Source organism: Martes martes, assembly GCF_963455335.1.
Source record: "Martes martes genome assembly, chromosome: 6".
Classification (NCBI taxonomy): Eukaryota; Metazoa; Chordata; class Mammalia; order Carnivora; family Mustelidae; genus Martes; species Martes martes.
In genome coordinates, this window is record NC_137893.1 from 80,187,940 (window position 1) to 80,208,947 (window position 21,008).

Consider the following 21,008-nt stretch of genomic DNA (forward strand, 5'->3'; position numbering starts at 1 on the left):
GGTGGCGGGTTTAATCAGCCACGGAGCGTCCACACGAGCTTTGTCCCGCGCGGCGGCAACTCCAGGAGGCCTCCTCATCGGCCCGCCAGAATCTTCCAAGTTTACCCACGGCACAGACGGTCTCAGCAACACGGCGCTCTCTCTCAGCTGTGTCCACGGAAAGGGCTCCCACCCTAGGGATGGTGGACAGAACGTGCCCGCGGAGAGGGGGCGTGACGAGCTTCCGATTGCGCGGGTCCCGCTCTCGAGTCAACAACCAGCGGTCGCGTTCTCCCGATGACCCCCTCCAATACTCCGCCCCCTCGTGCGGCCTCGAGGTCAATTCGTTAGATTCTGGCGAGCAGGTACAGAGGTCTACTCCAGCTGCGGGCGTGCAGGACAAGCCCCATACCCGAGCTCCCTGGCTTGTTAGAGCGGCCGCCGACCAGCCTGGCTGCCTCCTTCTTCTGTCTCTCGCTGCCCTCTGCGTGTGGGGGCCAGATTCAGATGACACCAGCGAAGTTCCTGAGGTTGCGAAAACATTTCCACCCACGTAAAACACAAGTGTGGAAGAGGAAAGAGAAGAAAAAGGTAAGCGTGAGCAAAGTTCCTTTGGAGGAAAGAAAAAAAACAGGAGCGACTGAGAGCTTTACAGCTGAAACACTAAAAAAATTAAAATGCAATCCTTCCACCACCTCCAATATGCATAAAGGAGTATCAGCAAAGTTCTGATATCTCATCTTGATTACTTGATCTGTATTTCTTAACACGGAAATACAGAATGTGAAACTTTTTCCGAAAAGTTTTGGATACCACACTTTTGTGGTTGTCCTGAGGATGGACTTTCCTATGAAGTTGTCCCCTGTGGGAGCTAGGGGCTTTAGGAAGTAGTTAATATTCAGTTCTATGCTATCATATCAAAATGCAGAATTTCTGGGAGTTATGACAGGTAACCCAGCAAACTTGGCTTATCAACTAAGCTTACTAATTGATTACACTTAAATTGTCCATTAAAGGGGCGTTTGAGGATCTTGGATGTGATCATGGGGGATCATGCAAGGAACACAAAGTAAACACAAGTAAAGCAATGGTCTTTCCCTTCAGTGGTTAATTGTTTGGGGATTTGTGTTGTGGCTCTTGAGACAGGGAGGCTGCAGGAAAAGGGTTTTGTTCCAAAAGAAAGGGGAACACCTGAGAGTTCAGAGGAGGGAAAGAAGATATCTGGTTGGATGGAATGCAAAAACACTTTATGAAGTGGGCAGATTTGAGAAAAGACAAGGTTTGGAGGATAGCTAGTGTTTTGTAAAAAGAAACAGAGGTGAGGAAAGTATCTGTAAAAGGACAGCATGGATAATAGCACTCATCATCATCATCAGACTGGCATTTACAGAGGACTCACTTCATGGTAGGCACCGGGCTAACTTCTCTACATGTGAGAATGATTCTAATCATCGCAACCAAACTGTGGAGTCCATTATTGCCTGCATTTTACAAAAAGGAAACTGAAACTGTGGTTCATTGCCCAGGACCATATAGCTAAAAGTAGCACAGTCTGAAACTGAGAATGTTTCGGGTACCTGTTAGACTCTAGCTTGAAAGGAGCTTTTAGTGCCTATCTGTAAACTGAATAATAATAAGTCTAGAAATGCAGGTCAGAATTTCCCAAGGTCCCAAATTCTAGATTAAAGACTTTGTTTCCAGACAGACAGCGAGAAGCCACTGAAAGATTTTAAATAGGTTCTGACATTACCCAAGTCAGTGGCATAGTAGAGATATAATAGAGTGGACGGACCTGGGGAGACAATGAGACCAAGAAGTCATTGGCAATTTCTCAGGTTACAGGCAAACTCAAAGTGAAGGCCTTGATGATCAAATGAGGTAAGAGATATGAGAAACATAAGAAGGTCAAATCAACAGAATGTGTCAACCAATTGAGTTCTGGGAATCTTAAAGAAAATAGAAAGTCAACAGTGACTCTCAGATTTAGGGTTAGAGGCTGAAATGATGGTTTCAGAAATAGAAATAGTTAAGAAAAGATGATTGAAAGGAAGATGATGCCTATAAAGTTGTCCTCCTCTAGCTGCTCTTTTTCCTTCTGCTTCTCCCTCCTCATCAATACCACCACCACCATCATAGTCTATAAGGGATGGCTCTTGGTCTGTTCCAGGCAGCATTCTAAACATTTAACACATATTAACTAATTTAACACTAAAAGCAATTGATGAAGTACATCTTAATAATATTCTTGTTTTTTCAATAAGAAAATGGGGACACAACAAGGGTCAATGACTTGCCCAAGGTCATATCATTAATAATTAAGCAGTGGAGCCTGAATTACAAATCCAGACATTCTGGCCCCGGAGTCCATCTTGAAATTGTTAAAACTGAGTGAGGGGCAGACATCAAAATGTTTTTGTTGGGCAAACTTTCTTTACTGCTGTTTCTCAATCGTGTACATAAGGGGCATTAGGACTAGGAAACGATCATGTACTTGCAGGGACGACCTCTGGCCCGCATAGTACAGAAGAGCAGTTCCGAAACCATTCTTCCTTTTCCCATCCCACTTTCACACGTGCCAGGGTTTTGTCCTCTTGCACCTTGCAGTGCTCCATTAATTTTCCAGAGGCAGCCTGCTAGAATCTGTCTCCCTGTCCGAGTAATCTTCACTCTGCCCTTTACAAGTAATAGAGATATGTTCTCCTTTACAGAAGTATCTGACCTTTCCTGCTCTCATTCTCTTGATCTAATACATTTGGGCAATGTATGACTCTGCCTGGGTTTCCTCTTCTCTTTAATAAGGCAATTTGAAAATATTTACATGCGGAGTGTTTCACAGGTGGTGGAGAGCCCAGCTCTTGCTGTGGTGCTTGCTGGCTACAGAGGAATTGTCTTAATTCTGCTCAGAGTCTCCTCTGAGGTGATATCATTAGGGTGATATATTTATTTGATGTCCTTGTTTCCCTTTTCCCGGTTCCAAAACAATGGAGTTGGACCCTGTATGGTGTCATGAGCAGGGGTTGGAGGGAAGGAAGGCAGTGTCCAAGGAGAGAAGGACAAGAAAACAAAGTTGCTGAGTACGAAGCAGGGAAGGGACACCTGACATCTGGTAGCGTGAGTGGCCAAGCGAGGCAGCAGCTGATCTGGGCCTCTCCTCTGACTCCTGGGAGTGCAAAATGAGCTGGAAAGATGGGGAGGACACAGAAATCAACACTCCACATCATTCTGGCCAGGCATAGCCATTGCACAGGACTCTAAGCCCACAAGTCACATGTAGCTGAACACTAACTGATACTTCAAGACTTTTCCCCAAAATGTATTATGATAAGTATTTTAAACATAAAAAAGAGTGGAAAGATTGGTACATTGATCATAAGTATTGCCACTGCCTAAATGAAAGAGTTGTTAATATTTTTGTTAACATTTTACCATATTTGCTTTATCGGTGTGTATACTGATATACCTAAGAATATATTTATATATGTGTATATATTTGTTTTACTGAACCATTTGAATATACATTGCAAACATCATGGCCCTTTATTCCTAACCACTTCAGCTTACCTCTACTAGAAACTAAAATGCTCTCCTTAACGACCCCAACACCACCACACCTCAAAAAATGAATAAACATTTTAATGTCATCTAATATCTAGACAATATTCAGATTACCTATCTTGTCCCCAAAACATATTATCAATATTTAGTCTAAGTTCAGCTTCACATCCAGGTGTTACATCATTTCATTTTTTTTTCAAGTTTTCTTATTTTTATAATGTAACATGTACATAGACAAAAGAAACAAATTCTAAGCATCCAGCTCAGTTTTCACAAAGCGAAACATCTGTGTAACTAGCACCCAGATCAAGAAGTAGAATATTACCAGCACTTCAGAATCCTGCCCTGTGCTCCCTCCTTCCCAATGTGCCTCCCCAATGGTAACTTCTACTCTGACATCTGTTGTCATCCATAACTTTTGCCTGGTTGTAAACTTTATGTAAATGAACTCACACAGTTCACACTTTATTTCGTCTGCTTATGAAATGCATCATACATATACAAATGCCTACAATATATATACAACAGTTATTCATGCACTCTCATTTTGTATGAACTATTAGGTTTTACTAATATTCTACAATTTATTTGCCCATTGTTGACTGGCCATTTGGATATCCTCTGTTTTCAAATGCATGCTAAGTCTATGCACATTTTTAAATTAGGTTGCCCATCATTTTCTTATTAATTTATGAGTTGTTTTTACACAGAGGATATATTTATTAAATATATCTATTCCAAATATATGCTCTCACAGTGACTGGCCTTTCACTCTCTTAACTGTGTGTTTTTCTGAGGAGCTGTTTATTTTAATGAATTCCAATCTTTCCCTTTATGACTAGTGCTTTTTGTGTCCTCTTTAAGAACTCTCTGCCTACTCCAAAGTCATAAATATATTCTCCTTTGTTATCTCCTGTGAGTTTTACTGTTTTACCTTTTACACTTAGATATACAATCCATCTGGATTTTATTTTTGTGACATTAGGTAAGACTCAGTTTCACTTTTTTCCAAATTGATAGCCAATTGAACCATTCCATTTATTAAACATTCTTCTCTCTCTTCCCTACTCTGTTAACATTGTCATATAGCAGGTAACCATGTATTGATAGGTCTATTTCTGGACTTTCTCTCATTTGATCTATTTGTTTATCCCCCAGACAATACAATATTGCCTTAATTACTGTAACTTCATAGTAAATATTAAAATTTGCTAGTGTAAGTCTCCCAGATTTTTTCTTCTTCAGTACTACCTTGACTATTTTTGGACCTATGCATTTCCATACATAATTAAGATTCAACTTTTTAATTTTTAGAAAAAATATTTTCCTAGAATTTTGATTGGGTTTTCATTGAATCTATTGATAATTATAGAGAACCAACATCTTTACAATATTGAATCTTCTAATCCACAAACATGAGTAACTTTTCATTTAAGTCTACTTTCATTTCTCTCATGGTTTTGTATATTTCTGTATAATGTCTTTGTGCATCTTTCATTAGATTTAATTCTAGGCTTCCGATGTTTTCTGGTATTGTAAATACATCATGTATTTTGTTATTTTATTTCAAATTTTTTGTTGCTTGTATAGAGAAATACAATTGAATTTGTATATTCATTTTTTATCTAGAGACCTAGTTAAATTTACCTTTTCATTAAGTTGGGGTTTTTTTAAAGATTTTATTTATTTATTTATTTATTTATTTGAGAGCGAGAGAGCACAAGCAAGGGGAGCAGCAGAGGGAGAGATATACGACTCCCCACTGATGCAGGGCTCAGTCCCAGGACCCTGGGATCATGGCCTGAGCCAAAGACATTTAACCGAGCCACCCAGGCACCCCTCATCTAAGTTGTTTGATTATAGCTTCTTTTGTATTTCTATAATATTTGGGTTTCTATGTCATCTGAAGAAAAAGGCAGTTCTATTTCATCCTTTCTCATATTAATACCTTTTTCTTGCTTTATTGCTCTGGCTAAAAATGTCGGTATAATCTTAAATGGAAGAGACAATAACATAATTTTTGCATCAATTTAATCTCAAGGGAATTTTCAGTATTTCACCATAGAGTGGGAAAGGCACCACATGTTTTGCCAATGTCACTTATCAGATAAAGGCAGTTCCCCTCTAGTCTTAGATTCCTAAGAGTTTTATTTGTAAGCATAAATCATTGGTAAATTTAATCAAATACTTTTTCTGCATCTATTGAGATAATTGTATGATTTTTTTCATTATTCTACTAATGTGGTTTATTACATTGGTTATTTTAGTGTGAAACCACTTTGCCTTCCTGGAATAAACCCTATTTATCATAATATATCATCCTTTTATTTACATTACTTGTTCAATTGCTAGTATTTTTTGTAGACTTTTTGGATCTATATTCTTGAGAGAGATTGGCCTCTATTTTGGTAATATCTTCGTTCCATTTGGTTATCAAAGTTATACTAGCTTCATAAAACAAGTTGGAAGGTGTTCCTTCTCATTCTATTTTGTGGAAAAGATTCTTAAGACTCGTTATTTCTTCTTTAAATGTTTCAACACCTTCATAGACAAAGCCTCTGAATCTAGAGATTTTTCTTTGGGAAGATGTTTATTTACAAATAGATGTAGAGCTATTTATATTTTTGTATCTTTTTGTGTAATTTTTTGGAAACTGAATTTCAATGAGTTTGTCCATCTCATATGTATATCAAATACAGTAATAATATATTGTTGCTTTAATATCTTCTAACTATATTTTAAATATCTATAGGAAATGTAGTTATGTCTTCTCTTTCATCCTACCTCTGGAAATTTGTACTCTTTTATTCCTTGATCAATCTTATTTAGGTCTATTAATTTTATTAATCTTTTTCAAAGAACCAAATCCTGATTTTAGTGATTCGCTCTATTTTATTTAATTAATATCTAGTTTTATCTATGTTTTTTTAATCTTTCTACTTTCTTTGGGTTTAATTTCCTTTTGTCTTCCAACTTTGGTGATGGATATTTAGGTAATTGGCTTTCAGAATTTATTTTATAATAAAGCACATTTTGCTATAAATTCACCTCAGCACAGGTTTAGTTAAATCTCACAAGATTTAAGATGCCATCTTTTATGTTCAAAATATTTTTTTGAATCCTTCATTTCAAAATATTTCTAATTGCTCTTGTTACATCCTTCTTGACGCATGAGTTATTCTCAAACATTTGGGGATTTTTTAGTTATATTATTGATTTCAAGCTTAATTACAATGTGATCATACATCATATTGTCAATGATTTCAGTTCATTCAAATGTGTTGAGGTTTATTTTATGATACATCATATGATCAGTTTTGATAAAAGCTCCATATACGCTTGAAAACAGTATGTGTGGTTACATTGTTGAGGGCAGTGTTTCATACATGCCAATTAGTGTGAAAGAAAGAAATGTGACAATAGAAACAGAGGTTGGAGTGATGTGTTTGCTGGAATGTGCCACAGGCAAGGAACGCAGGTGGCCTATAGAAGCTGCAAAAGGCAAGAAACAGATTCTCCCCAGAGCCTCCAGAAGGAACACACCCCTGCTGATGCTTTGATTTTAGCCCCCTAAGATCCATTTCAGACTTCTTGCCTCCAAAACTTTCGCTCTTTTAAGCCATGTTTTTGGTAATTGGCTACAGCAGTAATAGCAAGCTAATATACCAATGTCTTTTTTGCCTTCTTTTACTTTCAGGGTTTGTACGTCCCTGTATGTAAGTTATGTCTCTTGTAAATAATGGTCTTTGACTGTGAAGTGTGTAAACCTAGCGATTCACAGACCTGTACCCCTGGGGCTAATAATACATTATATGTTAATAAAAAATTTTTAAAAATTTAAAAAAAATAATGGTCTTTGGTCGTTTTATTTTTCTTATACATCTAACAATTTCTGTCTTTTTTTTTTACTTTTGTCTTTTAATTGGAAAATTTAGATCAGTTTCATTTATTATCATTACTTAAATACTTAAATTTGTAGCTATCATATACCCATTTATTTTTTATTTTACCTCTTTTTCTTCCCTTTCTTTTATTTTTTGTTTTTTGTTGGATAGATCCAATATTTGTTTTATAGTTCCATTTTTGTCCTTTGTTAGCTTCTTAGATATACTTTCTCCTCTCCCTAGAGATTATAACATGAATTTTGAGTTAAAAGAACCTAACATCAATTAGTACTGCTTTCTCTTCCTAGACCATGCTGATGATTTTTGTGTTTCGTCCAGGTTTTCTAGCCAGTCTTATTAGGAGTACACATCTACCACAAGCTGTTCTTTCTTGATCAGCCTTAGGATTCTGTTTCCACAATTTTCCTGCTGTGATGGCATTGTCACTGGCCCCATTTCAGCCCCATGTATAAACACTACCTGATTCCTATCTCTCCTCTTCCTCTAAATAGCCAGTCCCTCTGGATAGGGAGAGGAAGAGGCAGCAAAAATGCTGCTCTGAGAGATATTTAAGGCCACTTTCCACACACTAGCTTTGTTACAGTTTCCTGAACTTGAGGTACTCGCTCTGTCTTCTAAACCGTGATAAGAATGCTTTTAATCACACACCAAAGAACTAAGGTATTTGAATCCAGTACTCCCCTTGGGCACCTGTCCATCTCATTTTCTTTCTTACAGGCAAAAGTAGTTAGCCATACTGAGAGAAATGGAGACAGTAATCCTAAGTGTATTCGCAACTACCCCTAGATACCTAATAACCCCCAACCAGCTCCTGACTCTTTAAACAGGGGGAGAAAATTTGGGAGAGATCCCAGCTTCCTCGAGAGTAAGATCGTGGGCAACCATTCATTGGCAGGACACTCACAATAGGAAGGTGAACTGCAGTGGCTCAGAGTGAGTGGGTTGAAGACAATCCATTGCAAATTTTTAATTATATGATCTTGGGCAAGTCACACACACTTCCTAAACTCTGTTTCCTCTTCTGTAAAGTAGTGAAAGTAATAATATTTCCCTCTTTTTTTTGCCACAAAAGTTGAATATGATGTGATAAAGCAGGTAAAACACTTAATATAGTGCCTGGAACATTACATATACTCAATAACTGCTAGCAATTTTTATTTTAATCCTAGACCACTAACATTCTCACAGTGAGTCCTGCAGGGGTATGGAAAGATGTAGCGGGAGCCTAAATCAGCAGGCAGAAGAGTAGCCAGTAAACTTCACTTCCTGGACACTTTTGCCCTAAAAGTGGTTAAGAGATTATGGGGTTAATTTGTGAAATTGTCCTGATCCTGTCCCCTAACTACCGAGGGTCTAAAAAACCAGGCAGTGGACTGGGGGAAAAAAATGCATCAGTTGCATTAAGATAAAGAAACATATTTGTAAATGTGTGTGTATGCCATCTTCTTGGGGTTGTGGTCTCAGCAAATGCTTCTCTCTGTATGTATTCATTTACAAACATTTATTAAGCACCTCCTATATCCAGGTCATTGGGAAAAGCAGTATACATGCCGATAAAGACCCTATGCTAAGTTCCAATGCTCTGTGTCCACCTCCTCTACGTAGTTATGTCATTTTGTCTTTACTGGATGTTTCCGAAGTACATACTACTGTTATTCCAATGTTAGTTTAGGAAACTAAAGCACAAAGAGGTAAAGTAATGCTTTGAATCATACAGATAGATATTAATGATTTAGTCCTTGTCCTCATGGTGCTTAGAGTCTACAAAATAGAAGATGTTTTAGTAGTACATTTTAAAACTCTATTAAATGTTTAAATTTAATATTGTCCAAAAGCTGGCAGCCATCCAGGTAATCAGAAATTAACTCAATATTCAATTTTTATTTAAGCATTTAAAGTCATGTATCCCCAGTCTGGTGTCTCTAACATTTCTGGTGTCCCATGATTTATACAAGTAAGAAATATAATCAGCTCCCTGTCCAAGTAATTTTAATGGCCTTTTAGTGGATTAAAATGAAATTCTACTAAATATACTAATGTAACTGGTAATTAAAAAATGTGAAGTGTGCTAATTACAAGTAAAAGTAGGTTAACCGATAATTTTGTTAGAAGCGGTGTTAAGAAAGCTGGAATATTGTATGTTCAGTTAGCAAGATACCTAAAACATAACTGAAGTTTAAGAATGATTAAATATAGGGCCTGCTGGGTGGCTCAGTGTATTGGGGCCTCTGCCTTCGGCTCAGGTCATGATCCCGGGATCCTGGCATCGAGCCCCGCATCGGGCTCTCTGCTCAGCAGGGAGCCTGCCTCCCCCTCTCTCTCTGCCTGCCTCTCTGCCTACTTGTGATCTCTGTCTCTCAAATAAATAAATAAAATCTTTAAAAAAAAAACGAGTGATTAAATATAAACCACAATAGGTGAGAGAATATTTAACCGCTATTTAAAAAAAAACTTAAAATCAAGTGGAATGCCTAGGAATATGTAAATATGATTCAGAATGTTTCTAATTATTGTGCAGTCTTTTTAAGAGCATTATTTTATGAAGCATGTGTATGACATGATTTCCACATTGAGAATTTGATCATTGTTGATCTAATGGGTGGGTCTGAGGAGACTACATCTGTCTTTGGACTTTAAAATGCCAGTACTATGTTTTTAAGAGGTAATATAAATATTGCTTTGAAGGAGATCATTCTTGAGAAACCACAGTCATGCACGAAAGAAGTGTTGCTAGGAGCCTGGAGCTGGAGAAGACAGCTTCCTAGAGTTACAAAGGACCTTGGCGTTTCCTCAGGATTTGGGAGTAGGAGGAAAGAACGTAAATCAATAAATATTAACATACAATGATCTGAGCACTTACTGTGGGGGCAACCATGCTTTGGGCTTAGATGCTTCTTCATAACATTTTAAGCACTGTGTTTTGAGTTGTGTTCTGTTTTCTCTCACTCCTGCCATTCCCTCCCAACACACATACACTCACACACATGCTGAAATAAATTGTAAGGAGGATGTATTTTTGTCCATGTCTGTAGTACCTAGAAGAATGTCCATTGGCTATGGTCAGTACATAATTGATAGAGGAATGTATGGAACAAAAAGATGGAAGATACAGTCTTGATCCTTACAAGGAGGCAGCATGGGGGCACTGAGGTGGGGCTGCAGGGACCTGGTTCTCACCTTTGCTTGGCCAGGACTTTATTCATCAGCCTCAAGCAGAGGACCTCAGTTTCCTCATGTGTAAAGCAGCTGGACTATCTCTAAGATCTCCTTTTTACTTCCAAATTCTGTCATTCTGTGTCAGTCTTCAGATAAGTGAAGAGCGTTCACCCTTGGGTATGAGAGAAAGAGCATTTGATCGGGGTTTCGCTGGGAGGTGGATCTCTAGCGAGACGGCTTTGGGCACTGCACTAGCTTCCTGCGGCTGCCATCAACTGTGAACACAAGCTTGATGGCTTAAAGCCACGGAAGTGTATTCTTCCACAGGTCTGGAGGTCAGAAATCTGAAATCAAGGTGTCAACGGGGTCCCACTTCCTCCAGTGGTTCAAGGGGAGGCTTCATTCAGCAATTAAGCATCGCCTGGACCTCTCCCAGTTCTCCTAAAAAAGTTCATCAAATCCAATTGTATCCATATCTCCAGTTGCATAGGGCACCCACCCAGCACTCTCCTGCTCTGGCTTATGTGCTCTGAGTCTGTCTCTGAGAGCAGAGGCCCCTCCCTGAACACAAGGCCCAGTGCTGAGGCAGCTTGCCCAGGAAGTGAATGGGTCAAGATAGTGAGGGAAAAAGGCAGGAAGGAGGGATGGTGCCCTCGAGGGTCTGTGGACAGGGCCAAAGGGCTGAAAAGCTGCCTACACACACCTAGAAGTATGTTCTGAACAGCAGCCTAACTGCAGGGAAACAGTACTTTGGGGCTGGCATGTGGCCTGCCAAAAATGGAGTAAGCAGAAGAAAATGCTGGGTTTTCCTTTTGGTTTTTTTCTCCCCACAGTCCGCCCCCTTCTGTCTTCCTAATCTTGTCTCTCCCTGTCCACACATCTCCTCCTCTCCCTTTGTCTCAGCTTTTGTTTTCTCTCTTTTTTTTCTCTTCCATTCCAGATCATTTGAGTCTGTGGGAGAAAGTTACCATCAGTGTGATTTGAGGAAGTTAGAAGCTCTCTTACAAAGCAAGGAGATGTACATTACCCTGTTCTTACACAACTGGCCCAGGAGGGGATAGATTGGACATAAAATGTGCTAGGTCTTCAGGAGGTGAAGGATTTGCCCATTTTGAGGAAAATGCCTCTTTCTTAATCCTCCTCAGTGCCTGAGAGGAAGGACTTAGGACTCCCCTAGGAAGGCCTGCACATTGAGTTTGAAGGCAGTAATCTTAAGTGTTTACTCCTTGGGTTCTTTATTTTGTATAGGTATTTCTTAGAGAAAAAGACAGATTTAGGATGCCCAGGGTCTAGGTTCCAAGAAAAACACTATAACCTCATCCAAAACTAACATGTCTCATGTATTATAATAGCTCCCTTTATGAAGCACCACACTGTGTAGTAAATTTTGGCCACACTTATGTAATCCACTTCCCTTAATCCTCTTGACTACCATACATATATACATAAGAATCATTATTTCTACTCTAGAGATAAGGAAAATGAGGCTTGGGAAGGGCAAACCGTTGACCCAAGTTAACAAATTGATAAATGTTAGAAATGAGATTTTAACATCAAGTCCTATATTTCTCATTTAAAATAATTGACTTTCTGTATCCCTTGCAAATCTAAAAGTTAGAGACTCCATGATTTTTATAAAATCACCATTTTCATGAATTTTGTACAATAGCCTTTCTTTGTCAGAATTCCTTATTAGAATGGGTCTTAATTTCCCAATCTATGCTCTTTCTAAAGAAATTTTTTCAGCTCATGCTTGAGAACTTCTCTTTCCCTCATGGTTACTTGTTTTACATAGCAAATGCTTTCTCTAGCTAAATCAGGCACTATAACATTATTCTCTCAAGTATGCAGGGCTGAGCACAGGCCATGACCCATGGTAGACACGAGAAGTGTGCGAAGAAGTGAATTAGATCTGGCGAGTTCAGAGAGCATGAGGAACAACTAGCATCGATAAAACAGAGGGAGGAGACTGGTCTGTATGAGGAACAGGTTTGTCAGGAAGGATACGGTCAGATTAGGAAGGCCACTAAACACCGTTAAAATAGTTTCAACTTGATGTTTCAGGCAAGTCGAAGCCAGCAAAGGCCTTTGGTTCTACTATTTGTAGCAATAGTAAAAGCAGTGTTTCAGAGAGGCTCTGACCTGCACGGTGGTGCTGGATACACTACAGCTAAAAGGAGAATGGAACTAGAGGGACCAGCCGACAAAGGGCGCAGAAATCCAAGCATGAACTAATGAGCGCATAGACAAGGATAAGTGGGAATGATGTCTCAACACTGGAGTAAGCCGTATTTCTTGTGCTTCCTTAGGACATTTATCTGTTTAAGTCATTTAGCTGAAGTGGCAAAGGAGTTGCTGATGCCTTTAATAATGAAAATGACCCTGACATATTATACTTAAAATTGGCTTCTCGAGGCCTTGCTGTCCTTTTTGTTTCCTGTACTGGTGCCATTATCTACTTGACACTTTCCCAAAATATATATTTAGGGAAAGTTAAAACTTGAGAAACAACTTGAGTCTTCATTACAAGTGGATTAACAGGTGCAGCTGTGAGGGGGTAGCTGGCATCAGAAGTCCCGAGTTTTGATCTCCTTCCTACCAGTTAGAAGCTGTGTGGCTCTAGGCAAGTCATTTCACCATCTTGAGCTTCAATTTTCTCCACTGTGAAATGAAGATGGCAATACCTATCTCCAGGATTATGATCACATTTAAATGGGAAAAAAAGTACATTAAAGTACTTCATACATTTTATAGTGCAGTGCGAGTGGAGAATCTTATTTTTGTGAGCAATTATACATAAATCGAGACTTAAGCTCTCACTCCTTCAAAATGAAACTTCATTAAAAATCTCTACAGTTATTTAATTTCTGTGGTATTGGGGTGTACCCAGCAGCAGGAAATGAGAGGAAGTGGTATGTTACCAGAGGCAAGATACGAAGAAAGAATTTGCATAAGAAACAAAGCAACTATTTTGTTCTGGAACCAGTACAATGCTGAGCTGCCTAAACTACTGGACTCAGGTTCTGGAAGTTTCGCCTCTACTGGTGAGGTTGATACATTTAAATTTAAGTGCAGGAAGTTATATTTGTACCTAGTAAATTTAATCTCGTTTCTTTTGGCCCACCAGTCCAGCCTGTCAGTATCTTTTTTTGAATCTTGACTCTGTCATCCAAGTAATTAGTTGTTGCTCCCAGCTTCGTGTCATCCTCAGATCTGATGAGTGTGCTTTCCATGCTTTGCTGCTGGTTTATTATAAGTTCTATTGAACCCCCTGGCACATCCCTAAAAATCTTCCTCTAGGAGATAGCCAGCTTCAAAACGACTGAAGACACATTTAGCGAGCCCCCATTTCTTCACCGTTGTACAAAAGCATCAAAAAAGGTGATGTCAAACTATCATATGGTCTCCCTGATATGAGGAAGTGGAGATGCAACATGGGGGGCTTGAGGGGTAGGAAAAGAATAAATGAAACAAGATGGGATAGGGAGGAAGACAAACCATAAGAGACTCTTAATCTCACAAAACAAACTGAGGGTTGTTGTGGGGAGGGGTGTAGGGACAGGGTGGTAGGGTTATGGACACTGGGGAGGGTATGTGCTATGGTGAGTGCTGTGAAGTGTGTAAGCCTGACAATTCACAGACCTGTACCCCTGGGGCTAATAATACATTATATGTTTATTTAAAAAAAATTTAAAAATTATTTTAAAAAAGAATGGTAATGTCAAATGTCTGGTAAAGGCTTGAAACACTGAAAATCATAGTCCTGCTCCTGATTTTCCACTCTCCACTCCCATCTCACACACTCAGCTGCCTCTGCACACATGCTTACCTCCTCCCTCCTTCTCCTCCCACTTCGAAGTTACAGCTACTCCTTCTGCCAAGGGCTGTAACTTCTCCGTTCTGTTTCGGTCTTTTTAACTGGTCCTTCGCTGCCACTACCTACCTTTCAAGTGTGCCCCACAATTCACCTTCACATCTTCTCACTCCAGACCACAGCATTACTTACTACCTATCTACCTTGCCAGACAAGAGCTCTCTGGACCTCCAGACACCTCCAAAGGACAACGAGATGTCCCAACTTGAAGACCTCAAATTCAACACAACCCAAAGATCACATTCATTGTAATGCCCAGATCTCTTCTTCCTTCTAGGTTCCTTATGTTCCCGGATAGACTGTGAGTTCTTAAGGTCAGAGTTGGGATCTGATTAACTCTGACCTCCCATACCTGACCTCAGAGCCAGGTGAGCACTTAATAATGGATTCATTTATTGAATGCATGAATCAGCAAAGTGAATTATGTCATATTGTCAAGTAACGTTCATAAAAAGAGATGAAATACTCACAAAAGAAGAAGAAAATGAGTTATTTCCTAAATCTGCACTGTGGCTAGGGGTCATCACTTCTAAATCTTGATTTCAAATTTGCCTTTAAATTAGTCTTTAGTATCTGAAATCCACTTTTTCTCCTTATTAATAATTAATGATATATACCCATCCTGAACTTTGCATACTTCTCTTCCTAAGTTCTCCAGAATTACCAAGAGTAGTTTCATAATCACACCCATACACACTTCAGTTCTGCTAGAATGCACTTTGCCCAGAGACTTGACCACCTTTAAGGGAGCTAAGTGTTTTCTCACTGTTGCTTCCCTATCTCGGGTTTCTGTTCCTTTATAAACTATATTTGTTCTACTCGTTTTAGTTTGAAGATCATTCTCGTAAAAAAGAGTTGAAATCAAAGTTTAGTAAGGATATTCTTTCAACCCTTTAGCCTTATACCACCCATCCCTACTCCATCAAGCCTTTATATCATCCTGATCATTTAGTTAGAACTATGGGTTTGAATATCCTTTTCTATTACCTTTAGCATTTTTATCATGATGAGTTTTAGACCTGCTGATTTGATTCTTACATTTTTAGTCACTAGAGGAATGTTCATTTTTGGCAAGGAGCCCTTCCTTCAGTCTTTAGTGTTCTGGCCAAGGGAGACTGAGGTAGAGATGGAAGGGAATAGGGGGCCAGGCTGAGAATGGAGCAACTGTCTCCTTACCTGGGGAGATCCCCAGTAATACAAGCAGCACAGGTATCAGAAAGATACAGAAACTGACATCAGATCTCAGTAAGCAGAAAAAGCAAGATCTGGGCTGGCCTTGTGTCTCCTGTTGAACTAGAGATTCAAGTATTTTAGCTTCTTATCTGATAATGTGAACCTTTCGATTTTTTTTTTTTAATTTTAGATTTGCCTTATCTTAATTCCGGATTGCTACTTAATCAGCAGTGGTTTGGAACATTTCAGCTTTTAGTTTCTCACTAAGTTAAGTATTTAATGATCTGTAAACAAACACTTGAGAAGATGCTACTTAAAGGGACCCTGATCCCTCTGTACTTTGTTAAATGAGTGAATTCAGTCTTGAATTTATCTTCTGATTTTAAAGTAAGCATTCTGCTACTAATTTCATAAAAAGAAGGGCTGGGAATGATGGGCGTTGAAGGGAAGGAAGAAGCATCACTATAGAAAGTTCATGGGCTTCTTAGCCCCCACGCAGCTGGGGGTACAGTCTTGATGAAGGCTCTCTGGCCATGGTAACCGGGAGATGGGAAGGCATAGAGGGGGCTAAGGAAGGGGAAAAGAAAGCAGGGGGTGAAAGTATAGGACCAGGAGAACACCAGGTCTGTGCGGGGCAAGAGATCCTGTGTGAGTGTAGGCTGAAATCCAAGAAGAGAATCTGCAAGAAGAAATTCCAGGAATGAGAGAAAGAGATTAATTGAAACACATAAGTGAATTCACAGGCAGAAGGATACCAAAAGATGGAGGAAACATTAAAAAGCAAACAAGGGAAACAGAAGGAAGGTGAGGAGGAAAGACAACTACTAGTTATTTACACTCACTTCAGATTCCAAGAGTGGAATTATGTTCTGCGGGTCCTGATGCTGGGAGCACATCCTTCTGAAATATGCACTCACCTGAGACTTCCCTATTTCTTTGGATAACTAAAATTTATCCCTCGTAAGAACCATTTCTCACAGGTCTGTCGGATTTCTTTTTTCTGTTTTTGACAGTCACTTGTGCCTCTTGGGCTCTTCCAGAGTCTGGGATTTGGGGATTATGCTTTTTGAAAAATCTACCTCCCCCTAGAAGTTAGGGTTCTCTCCTCCTCTGGCTGTTGCATATATCCCAACACAGTCACTTCCTCCTCAGCGGCTCATCTTCCTTTACTCATCAGAACTTGGTTCAGAACAGCAGGTTCCCTCTTCACTTCTAAGAAACCAAACTGTCAGGAGGGCAAGGCAAGGATTCTCAGATGTTGTTCTCCCAATTTATTATCATCATCTCATTATATTTGAAAATCTGTCATGACGAAGTTTCAGCTGCGATCCCCCAAAAAAGTTTCCACATCATTCCTTACCTGAGATCATAGAAGTAGAAAGAGTCAACATCACGTCCACGCAGCCTCTGTGATCGCAGACGCCGTCACCATGCAGGCAGCTCCAGAAGATTTCTTGGCCTCTCGGGCCGCCAGGGCATGAGGAGGTGGAAATGGGCACATTTCTTAGGGCCAAGGTCACCAGCATGAAGTTCCAGCTTGAAGTAATGGGAAAAGCAGAAGTCAAAGGGAAGAGTGAAACTGGAGGACACGAGGTGAGCAAAGACTGCAAATGTCTGGAGGGGAATGTAAAAATCATTAAACATGGTGTTCTGCCCAAATGCCAAATGGTCGGAGCCAACATTTGGGTGTGGAGCCAACAGTTCATTTAAGAAAAAAAAAAAGCCAAGTACAAAAATACTTAGAGCAAACCTATGCTTTGTTTTGATCCTGGTTTTGATTCATCTGGTTGTGTTGTTTCACAGGTTCCTGAGTGCAGAAACTTATCTGTTTAATTGTACTACTCCATCCCTAGGGCCTAGGACAGCTCTGGCATATAGCGAGTGCCCAAGAAACTCATAGTCGGGATGCCTGGGTGGCTCAGTTAAGAGACTGCCTTCGGGATGCAGTCAGGATGCCTGGGTGCCTCTCGGTTAAGAGACTGCCTTCAGCTCAGGTCACGATCCTGGAGTACCGGGATCGAGTCCCGCATCAGGTTCCCTGCTCGGCAGGGAGTCTGCTTCTCCCTGTGACCCTCCCCCTTCTCATGCTCTCTCTCTCTCTCTCAAATAAATAAATAAAATCTTTTAAAAATTAAAAAAAAAAAGAAATTCATAGTGAATCAATCAAACAGCAGTGTTTTCAACTATTTCTGTTTGTTTTCTTGTTAATGGACCGGCAGGGCTACGCACACAGTGATTAGCAGTGATTTAAAGGGCAGACACCGACGTGGAGATTATGCTGCTACACTAAGTCAGCCCACTTGGCCAGGGTCTATCCTCCATCCGAGTTACATCAATTCATAATTCTCCTGCAGTTTCAATATGCTAAGCAATCCCTACTAATAGAGATGAGAGAATGAATCTGCATTATGTATAAGTATGCCTCTCTCACGAAAAACTGAGCATTATTAAAGCTGCATGGGAATGTTAATGTCTTCTGTGCCATGGGTAAGGTTAAAAAAAAAAGATGACCCCTTTAAAATTATAATAAAATACGTTCTGAATTATCTAAAAGCTTCAAACAAACAATTACTCTTCAGAAAGGTCTTCCCTCAGCAAAATTAATCTGAAACCTTAGATCACACAATTAAATATATTATCACCTTGGTAAAAATTGATACTAGTGAAAGTCTTTAGGAAGGCATTAATGGGCTTTTTTTTTTTTGGTTTTTTTGTACTGCAAAAATGAATGGATTCAATACCTATCTGAACTGTATAATAATTTAACAATTCTCCAATTCCAAGCTAAGATGTCTTGCAGAGCAGTGACCCCACTCTCATCATTTATGTTGAAGTCTGCCCGATACATTCAAAAGATTTCTGCTTATTATAACACTGTGCAGCAAGACACTCTCATTTGATAATCTTTGTGGCAATAGAATCTCAATCACTAACTTTAAAATGTTGTCAATCTTTGAGCCCCACTTCTGTAAGGACTCTGCATGCTTTCTGTGGTGGTTTGTCTGATCCTGACCTCCAACCTTCTGTGCCTCTCCCAGGAACATAACGGCGCCATGTACACCACCAGAAGATGTGGCAAAGGGAGAGCATTCAAGAACACGGTTGCTATGAATGGATGGGCTTTCCCAAGTTCCTCTCCTGATGTTCACTTCCCCTGAGGATGGTAATTTGGTGGCCACATCCTTGTTGAGAAAGCTGAGCAGGACGGAAGGCCGTTGAAGGCAAATGGGGAGCAGCACCGTTGTTCAATCTTTCTGAAATTGTCACTGACAATGTAGAGGCTACATTTGAGTGGGCGATAATAAAAGACAAATGCAGGATATCGTGTCGAGTGTTGTACTTGATAGAATAAAAAGAAAGAAGACTTAAAATGGGTCCTAAGTAAATGAGCAAGAAAGCTCCTTTCTCTAAATCTCTTTCCCTTGGGATACCCAAAAAATGCTCACAGATACCTATGGCCATGATTGGAACAAAGGAGAGAAGCGGAAAAAACATTTTATCTTCTCTACTAACACCCCTTCCCTTAGCTCTGACCCTAGGCATAGTCTCTTGGGGCTGTGGCTGAATGAAGAACACAGAAAAGTAAATTCTGACACCAAGCAATGTGTAGGTTTTCCAAGGAGGCCAGACTTACGAGCAAGGAGAAGCAAGCATCCTAGATATGATACAATTCTGACCAGTTCCAATGTATATGGGCTTTTCCCACCACCATCAAACAATTCCTGGACACCAGCTGGGTGTCCCACAATTCAACTCCATTCTGCCACTGTCTGTCAAGCTCTCTTCACTTAGGAAACTCCAAAGGTTTTAGGAGCTCTGTGCCAGAAACAGGGAAAAGACCAAATATATATATATGTACATATATATATAATTATTTTTATTAACATATAATGTATTATAATATATTGTATTGTAATAATATAATGTATTAACATATAATGTATTATTTGTATAATACATATAATGTATTATTTCACTTAGGAAACTCCAAAGGTTTTAGGAGCTTTGTGCCAGAAACAGGGAAAAGACCATATATATATTATTAATTATTTATATATATATTATATATATAAATATATATTATTATTAATTATTTTTATTAACATATAATGTATTATTTGCCCCAGGGGTACAGGTCCGTGAATCGTCAGGCTTACACACTTCACAGCACTCACCATGTCATATATCCTCCCCAAAGTCCATAACTCAACCACCCTCTCCACACCCCTCCTCCCCCTAGCAACCTCCAGCTTGTTTTGTGAGACTTAGGAGTCTCTTTATGATTTGTCTCCCTCCCAATCCCATCTTGTTTCATTTTTTTCCTTTCCTAGCCCCCAAACCTCTGACTCTGCCTCTCAAATTCCTCATATCAGGGAGATCATATGATAATTGTCTTTTCTCTGACTTACTTCGCTCAGCATAATACCCTCTAGTTCCATCCACATTGTTGCAAATGACAAGATTTTGGGGGTTTTGATGGCTGCATAATATTCCATTATACATACACACACACACATATACAGCATATATATATATACATATATATATATATGATGGTAAAGATAAAGATGATGTGATAGATAGATAGGTAGATAGATAGATGTTGATGGACATCTAGGCTCAGCCTAGATGTCCATCAACAGATGAACAGATGAACAGATAAAGATGATGTGAGAGATATATATATACGCATATACATATATATATATATATATATATCTCACATCATCTTTATCTGTTCATCTGTTGATGGACATCTAGGCTCTTCCCATAGTTTGGCTACTGTGAACATTGTTGCTATGAACATTTGGTTGCATGTGCCCCTTAGGATCACTGCATTTGATCTTTAGGGTAAATACCTAGTACTGCAATTCTTGGGTCATAGGGTAGATCTATTTTCAACTATTTCAACTATTTTCAACTTTTTGAGGAACCTCCATACCGTTTTCCAGAGTGACTGTACCAGCTTGCATTCCCACCAACAGTAAAGGAGGGTTCCCCTTTCTTCGCATCCTCTCCAATGTCTGTAATTTCATTTTTTCCTTCCCTATCTCCCAAACCACCCACTTTGCCTCTCAAATTCCTCATATCAGGGAGATCATATGATAATTGTCTTTCTCTGATTGACTTATTTCGCTTGACATAATACCCTTTAGTTCTATCCACATCATTGCAAATGGCAAGATTTCATTTCTTTTGATGGCTGTATAGTATTCCATTGTATATATATATACCACTTCTTTATCCATTCATCTGTTGATGGACATCTAGGTTCTTCCCATAGTTTGGCTATTGTGGACATTGCTGCTCAAAACATTCAGGTGCATGTGCCCCTTCGGATCATAACATTTGTATCTTTAGGGTAA

General features: G+C 39.3%; 1 long non-coding RNA gene across 1 annotated transcript; it reads left to right on the forward strand.

Annotated features, from left to right (window-relative positions):
• The first annotated feature begins 338 nt into the window (after positions 1–338).
• Positions 339–18,961, forward strand: LOC308345167. Its single transcript, XR_013967039.1, has 3 exons — positions 339–570; positions 14,747–14,837; positions 18,681–18,961. It is a non-coding gene; the product is annotated as an uncharacterized lncRNA (long non-coding RNA).
• Positions 18,962–21,008: the final 2,047 nt, after the last annotated feature.